The sequence below is a fragment of the Gavialis gangeticus genome, unplaced genomic scaffold, assembly GCF_001723915.1.
Source record: "Gavialis gangeticus isolate Ggan-Ray unplaced genomic scaffold, GavGan_comp1, whole genome shotgun sequence".
NCBI classification, from domain to species: Eukaryota; Metazoa; Chordata; order Crocodylia; family Gavialidae; genus Gavialis; species Gavialis gangeticus.
This window is the reverse complement of record NW_017729008.1, coordinates 41,819,557-41,830,983: the sequence shown is the minus strand read 5'-3', so window position 1 is coordinate 41,830,983 and position 11,427 is coordinate 41,819,557. Positions and strand designations below refer to the sequence as shown.

General features: G+C 52.0%; 1 protein-coding gene and 1 long non-coding RNA gene across 2 annotated transcripts in view; one reads left to right on the top strand and one right to left on the bottom strand.

The window, feature by feature from the left end:
• The window catches only part of LOC109292273, an 83,163-nt gene that overhangs the window by 13,373 nt on the left and 58,363 nt on the right, over nt 1-11,427 (top strand). The window contains exon 2 of the long non-coding RNA XR_002096088.1: nt 839-845. This is a non-coding gene — a long non-coding RNA (uncharacterized LOC109292273). The remainder of the gene's footprint in view (nt 1-838; nt 846-11,427) is intronic.
• The window catches only part of COPG2 (coatomer protein complex subunit gamma 2), a 770,521-nt gene that overhangs the window by 708,024 nt on the left and 51,070 nt on the right, over nt 1-11,427 (bottom strand). The window lies entirely within an intron of this gene.

Here is an 11,427-nt window from a genome sequence, read left to right as displayed (position 1 = left end):
GCAATCAGGTTGGTCTGACATGATCTCCCCCTAATAAACTTCAGAAGCATGAGTATCATTTCAGGCTACTTGTCATGGATTTTAGATCCTACCTACCCCAGAAAATATGTGGGTAGGAAGAAAAGAAGACCTCTCACCATTTAGCTCAGTTTTGTGGTTATGGCACTTGCCCACTGGATGGGATATTGTGCAAAACCACACAGCTTCACCTAATAGAAATATAGCACGGCCGTTGGCCTTCTAGGGTGCCTGTACACACCATGGGGTTTAATCCTTATTAAATTAAATAGGTTTATAAAATGTAAACTTGTTTATTTTGGAGCATCGCATCAGTGTTTGCACTGACTAGGTTCCCAGTGTAAGGCTGTGTTCAGCCTGTAGCTCAGCCTGAGACCCAGCTGCAGGTAGCAAGCAGTTAACAGTAAGCCTGGCTGGAAGGCTGGGTACAGCTGCCATAAATGACCAATAAATGAAGGTAGATCTAGAGAGCAAGTTAAGCACTCCAGGACCAGAGAGTAATGAAGGAGAGAAGAGAGGGGGCTGTAGGAGAAGAACAGTGCCTGGCTTGCCCTTGTTAGGTTTGAACCAAGGCTGTAAGTTTTGATTTTGTTTATTTTTATGCACTTGCCTACTTTAGTGTTTGCTCTGTTTGCTAGCTTGCCTATGTAAAAAAATAAGCTGGAAACCTGAATTTGGAGCTGGCCAACCTTGATGAGTGACCTGCTCCAGCCCAGCTTTAGAAGCCCCTCACCCCGAAGGGGCTTAAATCTGCCTCTCCCCCTATCCCATCAAAATGCACTTGACATCGGGCTGCAGCAGGGCTCAGAGCATCCTCCAGCTCTCCTGTTGCAAGCTGCAAGGGGAAGCTACGTGCGTCCAGGAGTAGAGCAAGGCAGGAGGAGGATGGCTCGGAGACATGGGCCCTACCCCGGAAGGGACGGGGCTGAGTCTCTTCTGCAGGCTGGAGCTGGCTCTGCCAGTTGCTCCACTGTGTGTACTATAGCAACGCCGGCTTTCTTAATGAAGCTGACCACAAAATGCCAGCCGCTCTTGTAGACGAAGGCCGGGGAGTGGCAATGCAGCCAGCTGCCCCACGCCCAGTGAAGTTATGAGCAAGAGGCTAAATAAAACCTGGCTCAGCTTGGGGCTGAAGTGCTTGTTTTGGCTGCGGTGGGGGGAAGGGCTGTAAGGGGCAGATGGGACGGAAGAAGCCTCCCCTTCCTGGGGGTTTCTGGCCCTCGAGAACGAGGAGTATTAGCCTTCACTAGGCTCCAAGCAGTGCTAGACACCGACCACTTTCCTTCATGCAAGAGCATCCTTCACGGGGCTGTAACTAAACTTCTTGGCAGACCGTTGGACCTAGTCGGGCTGAGGGAAGATCCCCGGGGGATCGGACCCCATTAGGGTGGGTGGATGCAGCCTATGCCAAGACTTATCCCAGTACAAATAAGCCAAACCAGTCCTAGCACCAGCACACTTGTGCTAGGGGCTTGTGCCATGGCTGGACCTAAAGAAGCCTCTAAAACACCGTTGGCTTGACTTGGTGCCTGTAAAACATGAGCCATGTGCCCTGAAGGGATTTGAGGGGCACCAGTGTGCCCAGCAAGTACGTCCTCTCATGTTTGCTCCCCCCTGTTGTTACACCCACTGGGGAAAAGCAGGCTGCTGTCACCCCCTGCTAAGGTGTAGGATCCCTTTAAACCTCCATGAAAGACTGCGTATGGATAGGTATTTGGGGTGCTGAGCTGCATGCCACAGGCCACAGGGCTCTGGGACACAAGTTTCATAAACTGCTTTGACCGAAATCGGTGAAGTCTGAGACTACATTCAGCCAGGCTTATCTAAAACCCGTTTCAGCCATTTTGCAACCGGTTTATGTGCACTGCACTTCTGTTCTGTTATAGGGTTAAACCGGTTTCTGATGGCTTAAACCGGTTTATGTGCAACTTCTGTCCGTAGCCAGTGAGGGGAATATTAATAATGGAGCAGTGGGATGTCTTTGGATTGGAAAAGGGTCCAGCAGCCCTATTGCCACCCCCTGCCTAGATGCAACCGGGGCTTTTTTGTGGAAAGCCCCATAAGCAGCCAGAGAGCCTGTGCTGGGTGGGCCTGGGGGAGATGCACAGTCTGCGAGGGGGTGGGAAAGAAATGACTGGCTCTGGCTTAGCTCCTCTGCTTTGGGGGTATACAGAAGAGTCAAAGACTGGGCCTGGTTCTCCACAATCCCACTCCAAATTCTCCACCCCAGGCCTGCCCTTCCTTTCTGGGATGCAGCACATTTCCTGCACCAGTTTCCTCCCATCTTCCTCATGGTGCCGTTCATTTTTTGTCCTTCTCCACTAGGTGTTGCTAGTGAAGTGGGAAAACTTCTCCCATGCCTGTTGATAATATACCTGACAGCTCAGTGGGAGGCCGAGCCACAGCTTTTAGCACAGTGCATTTTTTCTGGTGCTCTGCTGCTGCTTTGGGCTCGGTGCCGTATAGGCCTGCAGGCTCCTCTCCGTATTATCGGGGCATCTACGGCCATGCGTTCAAGCTTTGTGACCAGCATCTCGTGTGCTGGTTCTCGCCTCCTTTCCCGACTCAGAAGGTTTCATGCAGTGGCCTGTTGGGTCTGGGAGGCTTATGACTTTAACACGTGTAAAACATGCATGCTGTTAGGAGGCCAGGCCAAAGGGAAGTGGCTTGGGTCCGTTGAGGTTTGTGAAGGTCGTGAGATGTAGGGAGGGAGTTTGGGGGGTCAGCTTCATTCTGCAATCTTGCATTGGTCCCTAGGAAAGTGCAGTCTCCTGCACGGATGAGCTTCAGAGGGCCCAGCAAGCAAATGGAGATTTTACAGCTGACATCTTGCAGTAACACCTTGGGGCATTCACTGAGATTGGGGCTTCGCTGTTCTGGGCCCTGATTCACAAATCAGAGAGCCTTTATCCTAGAAAGCTTTTGACCCATCAGTGAGCCATGGTAGAGATCATCCTCAGATCAGGGGTCGATGGCTAAGTAGGCAAGACAAACAGAGGGTCAATGGAGAACAGAGGGAGGTAAGGTGACTTGACCAAGGTCACAGAGCGAGTCGGTGGCAGAGCTTAGGCAAGATCCCCCCAGGTCTTCTGACTTCAAGCCCAATGTTTTCTTTGCTGCCTCTCCCAACCATGGGAGCCTCTTCAGTGAAACATGGTTAAGGGCTGCTGCTGATCTGTTTCTTGCCCTGAAATGTCACCTGCAGTTTAATTTTAATTTAATTTAAAAGTGAGCTTCCAACCTAGCCAGAATCTCAGACCCTGCATTATCCAAAGCTGCCTGCTTAGAAAGCTTTCCCGTTGCCTACTTCGGCCTGGACTGTGATGCTTTTGCAATGCCGAGGTGATACCAGTTGTCAGGGGCAGATTAAGAAAGCGCGTGTCAATGAAATTCGTGGTAAATGGATCTGACGTGAGTCTGCGCTCCTGCAGTTTCCATTCAGAGTAGCCAGAAGAGAAATATGTAGCCACGAAACACTGATCAGGAGGGCATAAGTTAGCATCCCTTCCATGTCTGTCAACACACTCGCCGGCTCCGCGGCGTAGATGTCATGGGCAGGGGAGACACCACCCTGATGGTGCTGGTCCAGGTGGTTTTGCTGTGCCTGGAAGGGGAGATCCCCTTTCTCCCGACCTTAAATGACTTGGTGTAGCTGACGGTAGGCATCCCTACAAGAGTCTGCAAGGGCTTCGCAATGGGAGGATGGGGATGGGGGATTGCTCTCGGGCTTTCCCTCTAGCCTGCTCCTTTGGCCTGTTGGTTTGGGACAGGTGAAACCAGGAGGCATCTGAACCCCATGGCCTCTGGCCTTGGGGCTTGCAGGGAGGATGCCTGCTATGGATTTGGGGGTATCTGGAGCCCCAGATTGAGTCTGCGGGTGGTAGCAATACACAGACTTGAGTGACTGAGCTCTGCTCAGCTGATGGACTTTGAAATGATTTGGCTCATTTGGCCTGAGACACAAAATTAAAATAAAATAAACCAACCAACAACAAAAAAAGCAGATATCATGGGGTTTAGATGGAGTTGGAGTCTACTGTTCAAATCCAGCCTAAACCCATGTGGACTGAGCCAGTCCTCAGGGCTGGTGGCTGAGCTACGTGGCATGGTGCTCAGCTTAACTCCTGGATGATGCCCACAAGACGGAGGTGTTTCAGCCTGTGTCTGTCCAGCCTCCCTCCCATAAAACGGATCTGCCCCTCGGCTAGGATACAAGGAACCTGCATGTCTCCCAGCCTGATATGAAGGCTGACAATTTAATGAACGCAGTTGCTTGGAAGGCTACAATAAACTGACCTACTCCATGCCTCGCTCTCAGTGGCAAGGCCATTTCTGAACTGATGAGGTGGATTTTAATCACGCAGCACGGGTTGAGGAGCAGCCTTTGCTGCAAGCATCCTAAACACCTGCTGCCTTTGATTAAGCAGAGCGGCTCTGGCTTCCTGTGACAGCAGTGGTCTCCTGGGCTGCGGCAGGCTGCATGCTATTGGGGTTGGGAGCTATGAATGGTGCTCGGGGCCATGAGTATTTTTGGATTTCCCCGGTGACCTCCCCCCAGATTTTGGCTCAAGGATCTTCAAAAGCAGTTGCTGCTTCTCTTTGCTGTGCAGCTGTTTTTAGAAGGGGGTGAGTTTTTCCTGCCTCTGCTTGCCAGGATAGCCCAAGAACTGACTCATCTGTTGGTGCTTCAGAGTGACTGCAAATATCAAACTATTTAAGTTGGTCCAATAAAAGATATCAGATTCACCCCAAGAACTTTGTCTGCAAATATGAAATCACTCATGGTCGAAGGTCCTTGCAACCCATGTGGCAGCAAAGCTGGGCAAGAGGCTTGCTCTATCCGCATGTCTGTACTCCAGAGGGGTTGGGGAGCAGGCGGGTGAGTGACTGGGAGACAGCAACCCCCCGAAGTGGGACTTCAGTGGGATGGACCAGCCTTAGTCATAAAGACAGCCTGCAAATAGGTAGTAGAGGAGGAATTGGCAGAGTAGAAGGAAAAACACACCCAGCTTCCCAAACTTGAATGGTTCTGCCCCATAGCAATGAAGGCAGAAGGGCTGTAGAAGAAACCAAGGGAGAATGGGATTACCCAAGTTAGATTTCAGCCTGAACGGCAGGTGTCTCTCTGAATCATAAAATCATCAAAAATGAGGGTGGGAAGGGACCTCCGGAGGTCACACCTAGTCCAACCCCCTGCTCCAAGCAGGACCAGCCTCAGCTACATCATCCCAGCCAGGGCTTTGTGTAGCCAGGTCTTAAAAGCCTCAGTCAAAGAGTCATAGAAAAATGGGGCTGGAAGGGCTCTCAGGAAGTCACTTAGTCCCATCCCCTGCTCAAGGCAGGGTCATGCCTGCCTATATCATCCCTCACAAATGTTTATCTACCATGTAAAAATCTTAAAGAAAAAAACTTGTAAAAATCTAAAAAGCTGAAAAATCTCTGGTGACAGGTCCCACAATCTCTCTAGGGAATCGGTTCCTTTGCCTAACCACTCTCAGAGCTAGGCAGTCCTTCCTATTATCTACCCTCAGTCTCCCTCCCTACAATTTGAACCCATTACTCCTTGTCCTGTTCCTGAGGACACAAAGAACAGCTGGTTGCTATCTCCTATTTGACAATCCCTTTTGTATTTGAAAGCACTTACCAAATACCTCCTCAGTCTTCCCTTCTTTTAGTCACCCCAATCCTTCCAACCTTTCCCCACGTGTCCTGGTTTCCAGACATCACCTCATTTGTGTCTTCCCTCCTGTTCCCAACCTGAGGGCTGCCTGAGGATCTTTGATGACTCCAAGGAGGCAGGTCCACACTTTAACGTCGCGCTGGAGAAGAATTCCAGTCTCAAGTTGAGGTTGCAAAATCTGGTCTATCAGATTTTGGGGCATAGGATCCTTTAGGGGTGCCTGTACACATCACGGGGCATAAGCCTCATTAAATTAAATAGGTTTATAAAATTTAAATTTATTCTGGAGCATCGTGTCAGTGTTTGCACGCATTAGGCTTTCGAATGAATTAAGCCCGGTGTGCAATTCTCTGTAAATTCCAGCAAGAGGAGCTGCCCCCTGCCTGCATCCTGTGGCCTGCCCCACAGCTGTGGGCTCCACCCCCGGATAGTGCCACAAGAGAGTGGGACACACTGTCCCCCAGGCCTGTCCAGGGATCCCTACCCCGTACCCTGCCCCACAGCTGTGGGACCAGGAAGCTGGCACATGGCACAAGAAAAAAAAAGGTGTCAGCAATTCAAAATGTCATCTGGTGGACAAAGAGGCTCATTACACATCTTTGAGTGCCTTTGTGTTTGAGATGTCTGGGAACCGCCTCCCTTGCCAGATTCACTTTTCCCAGCTCTCTGTTGGCCAACACTCAAAGGGTGGCCAAAGGAAATGGTACAAAGGCACACTCAGGGTGGCCCTCAAGCACAGAGGCATCAACACCAATGGCTGGAGGAGCAAGCTGCTGACCTTTCAGTGTGTTGCCACCTGGCCCACCAAGGCACCCAACGCTTTGAGGCCCAACGATTCAATACTGAGGTGGAATGGCAGCACCAGAGGAAGGAGAATGAGACCAACATGGGGCTGCAAATCCCACTCCCCCATAAAACAACATGCCCCCATTGCTGAAGAAAGTGTGTATCCAGAATCAGGCTCCTCAGTCACCTGAGGACCCATCAAGCCTGACGCACGTCATCCTCGACTCCGAGGGACTGCCGACAACGTCATTTGCATGCAACAAATCCATGGACGTGACGCTTTAATTTGCAGTGAGCCAAATTAAACTACATCTGAGGAGTTTTTGTTTAATACACCAGAGAGACTTAAAGCATCTGGAAAACCCACTTGTGCAAACAGTCATGCCATTGCAGCGCAAGAAACAGTAAAAACCGTGGTGTGTACAAATGCCCTAGAAGGCCAAGGCACCTGCTTTATTTTTATCAGGTGAAGATGTCACTCTGTGGGTACTACGTGGCTTGTCAGAATATGATAGTCCTTCAAGGTAGGTTCTTCAGAAGCCAAAGCATGTTGCAATACACGAAGGTTGAAAATCTGAAGAGCCCCACGTTACAAGGTCAGAATGGACCATTTTGGCCATCTCGTCTGACCTCCTGTATCAAAGTAGGGGAGGTGGTGCTCTCCCTTACCTTGGGGGTCTTTAAGAGGAGGCTAGACATGCATCTGGCTGGGGTCATCTGACCCCAGTGCTCTTTCCTGCCCAGGGCAGGGGGTCGGACCCGATGAGCTGCTAAGGTCCCTTCTGACTCAAACATCTATGAATCTATTCATCTAAAATGCAGGCCTTAGGACTTTGCTGAGTTAATTCCCATTTAAACGTAAGCACATTTCTTAGGAAAATATCCAGTCTGAATTAGAATCCTCCAGTAGCTCTTGTTCCAGTGGTTAATTACCTTCCTCGTTAAAAAGGAGTGGAGCACCAATGGTCAGTGTGGGAACCACCACTGTCTGTCTAATTAACATTTTAATTTCCAAGTAATAGCTCAGGATTGAGCTGGGAACATATTAGTCTTCAGCTGAAATATTTCTCAGTCGTTCCTCATTTCAACAAGTGTGTTGAGTTGATTATGTCTCTAACGAGCCCAGGAGTCCTGCAACACTGCTCTTTGGTTTCCATTATAAAGCAAGGGTTATTCCATCCCAGTTTTTCACCTGTCTCTCCAAAGACTTTCCTATCCTCTTGGATTGCTAAAGGCTCATGGAAGGGAAGGACAGCTGGGCCTGGTTGGAGACAAGAACTGGACCTGGAAGTATTGCTGCTGGCTTGGTCAGCCCACCATAGTGCAGCGCAGTGTTCACCCCAGGAGGAACTGCTTCCCAGCAGAGGTTGCTACACGTAGCCCGACTCAAAGCCATCTCCAATCCTTCGTGAGATCATAAGACTCACCACGTAGTAGGTCAGACCCTACATCCATCTTGCCCAGCACCCTGTGCCACCCAGGGGCAGAGAGTGGATGCTGAAAGGGAGACCAAACAGGGTACGACCAGGGTTTTTTTCCCCTTATTCCTCTTCCAGTGGAGGACCCCACCTGGTTGGAACAGGCAAGGCCTATCTCACCCTGGTGCTACCTGATATCCTAGTGAAGCGTGAGGCAAATTTTTTAGGAGGGAAATATTAAACTGTAACAAAACCCCAGTTTTTACAGTCCGGCAGGAAGGGGGGACAGGATTCTTCAAACCAGGACGGTCTTGGTGCAACCAGGGTGCATGGTACCTTTCCCATGATGCAGAGACTAGCCAGACTCCCCTCTCCCATGGTATAAGCAGGGTCCAGATCTGCAGGGGTAGCAGATAAGCAGTTGAAGCGTGCTGTCCCGTGACAGACTGGGAGGATCTCTTGGGAGGTGACAGTCTTGATGGGGAGCAAGACTTGATGGCTCCAGGCTTGATGGGGAACAAGATGGCTACGCTGGTCCATGCTGGCTAGTTTGGGGGGGGTCGAGCTCATCCTTCCCCTTGGCTAGATCTGGGTGGCAGGGCTCTTTGCCCGTCTAAGCCATTATGTTAGTGCTACCCAGTCGCTGTTTTTGCTTCCTGAGGCACCCTGAGTCTGCCGGCCAAGAACCTGGCTGGGTTTTACACCTTGTGCACGTCGATGCAGCTGCGGCGCTTTACACTCAAGCCCTCCTCTCTCGACCTGGCTCTGTTGTCTCCTGCCATTTAACGAGCTATTCTGCTTCCCCGGGGATGACAGAAATGCAGTCTAGACAAATGCAATTTTCTGCCTAAGTAACAGGCTGAGTTCTCTCCCCTGACGCTGATTTGTTTCTTAAATAAGATTTGTGGCAATTGCCGGCTCCCACCTGCTTCTTCTCTGCCCTGAGTGGTCGCAGCTGCAGTTTTCCCTGATTGCATTAGAGGCTTGGCCAACAGAGAGTGGGGCAGGATGGCACCAGGAGCATTTTTTCCTAGAAAGAAGCTGGCGCTGGAGTGAGCGGAGGTGGCATTTTCTGTCGGGAAGCTGGGTCTGGCCCCCTGCTCGGCCAGCCCTGAGGGCAGTGTTAGCCAGCACTAGAGGGACCGGGGAGAGCACTCTCCTGTGTGTTGGGAGTCCTGGATCTGCCGGTGAACGCTGGCCTTGGGCTAGCAATTGCGGCTACACGTACTAGGGTTGCCTATACCTCTTTTGCAGCTCTCCGGCAGGTCTGCTCCTGCTCACACTTGGAAATGCAGGCTGAAACCCTCCACAGCCCCTCCCCGGACTCCTGCCTCTGACCCGCTGGAGAGGGCTGTCAGGGGGATGCACCTGCTGTGGCTTCGTGGCTGTATTTGCAGGCTTGGCGGGCAAGGCACGGGCGGGAACAGCCTTGGAAGGGGTGTAGGCACATCCAGGGGCTCCTCCCAGCCCAGGGTTGCAATGCTTACCTCTTTCCTGCAGCACCTGGTGTGAGGGACCTGGGCTGCTTCTCTCAACATGTCAGGGTGGGATTCACCTGAGCTCAGCTGTGTCCCTGGAGCTTGAACACTGGAAGCAGGCCCTTCAGTCCATTTGGGATAGTTTCATAGTTTCTAGGGTAGGAAGGGACCTGAGCAGATCATCAAGTCCGACCCCCTGCCATGGCAGGAAAGAGCACCGGGGTCAAACGACCCCAGCAAGGTGGTCATCTAAGGGCATGGAGCCCTTTCCCTTCTCCTAGAGACCGGAGCAGGGCTCGCTCTTTCTGTCATAACTCAGGCAAGAAGGAGAGGCCGGGTCCTTGTCTGGGACCTGGCCCTTCTCCTCCCAGTGCTGGAGGTGCGCTTTGCACTAGGAGGGTGGTAGCATTGCCCGGCCTCACCCGGGTGTTGGGAGGTTTCCATTCTGGCAATATGATGCCCCACGACCAGCCCCTTGTAGGATGCTGAGGGAAGCCCTCGGGCATGGTTGCGTCTTGGCATTAAGGAGCGTGGACAGGAATGATCACCACTAGTTGAATGAATTTGGGTGCTGGTTGCAACCGGAGCTGGGGATTTGGACTTGGGGGTGCCAGTGCTTGGATTCACGCTGGGGGTTTCTGCTTAAAGGGTCTTGCCCCTCTGTTCAGGGTCAGACTGATCACCCCGTGGTCAGACCAGTAGGGACTGCGGAGGCTTTCGCCTTCCTCTGCAGCAGGGGTTGCGCCTTTGTACCTGGGATCGCGAGAGCGCGTGTTAACAACCCTTTATAAAGGTAGGAGGTTGTCTGCCGTGGCTCCCCTGCGTTACCTGTGGCAGGTTAGGGCGCTATACCTTGTGCTGTGTCAGGGTTGATAGTAGTTTTACCAAGAGTTTAGACGATGGACGTGTATAGGATGGTTTGGGCAGGGCTGACCCTGCCTCTGGAGGAGCTGACCGCTGGGGGTCCCTTCCAGCCCCACGTCTCTATGAGACCCCCAGGGTTAGGCCCGTCCTGCTGCCCATGCACAACCAGAGCCAGGGGTGCTGGATCCGGATGAAGCAGGGAACTGATGGCTTTTGCAGAGGGGGGTTTCACCTCCGAGGGAAGGCTTTTGGGTCCAGTTGGTAGCGAATAAATATTGCTGTCTTCTGAGGGTCCAGGACTGGTCTAGGTGCAGCGAGCACCAGGTTTGGGCAGGTTCGTGTCCCCGCTGCCCATCCCCGTGAGCTCAGCAGAGAGGCTGGGATCCGAATGGACTGCGATGTTACCTTGTTCCCCCTGGAAGTGGCCTCTAGCGAGTCGCGGGGTACGGGATTTGCACTGCCGCTGCTCGGCTGCACCTTTGCTTTGAGATAAGTAGGAAGGTAAGCTCACGTCTCCAGGGCTGTCAATGCAGCCCTTTCCACTGACGAGGCTTGTGCTGGCATAATGGTTAGGCAGCGGTCCAGGGAGTTGCCCCAGGGTGAGGTGGCTTCTGCTGGCGCAGGGTGGTGCTCCACATGCACACCAGTGTAAAGGCATCTTTTCCCGGTGCAAATCTGCATCCGTATCCTGAGAAGGGCATGCATTGCTCGGAGCACGGCACAAGAGCCTGGGAAGTCAGCTGAAAGACTCCCCTTGACTTCCCTAGGCCCTGAATCAAGTCCCAGCCCAATAGATAGCAGCCTGGGCCAAACACGGAGGCTCGGATTCAGATACGTGCACAGAGAAATGCCCATTTGCAAAATGGCTGCTAATTTCTTAGGGGTTTTCCCTGTGTAGGGACAGTATAAAGGGCTCAGGGTCCAGTTGGTTTTGACCATAATCTGATCCATTTGAGTGAATGATTTGTGAATAAGAAAAATCAGGAAGGACTTTCTGGTGTGGGACAGGGCTCGGACGTGTATTTCTGAAGAGCGCACGGCCTGGGAGCTGTGGCAAGGCTCTTGTAAGGTCATGGATGTACATTATTGAGACGTGAGCTCAGTGTTGCTGGAGTGCAACAGCTCCGTCATCTCGGCCGTCTGGGCCCACAGCCACGTGACCTACCTGAATCCAGGCAGGCTT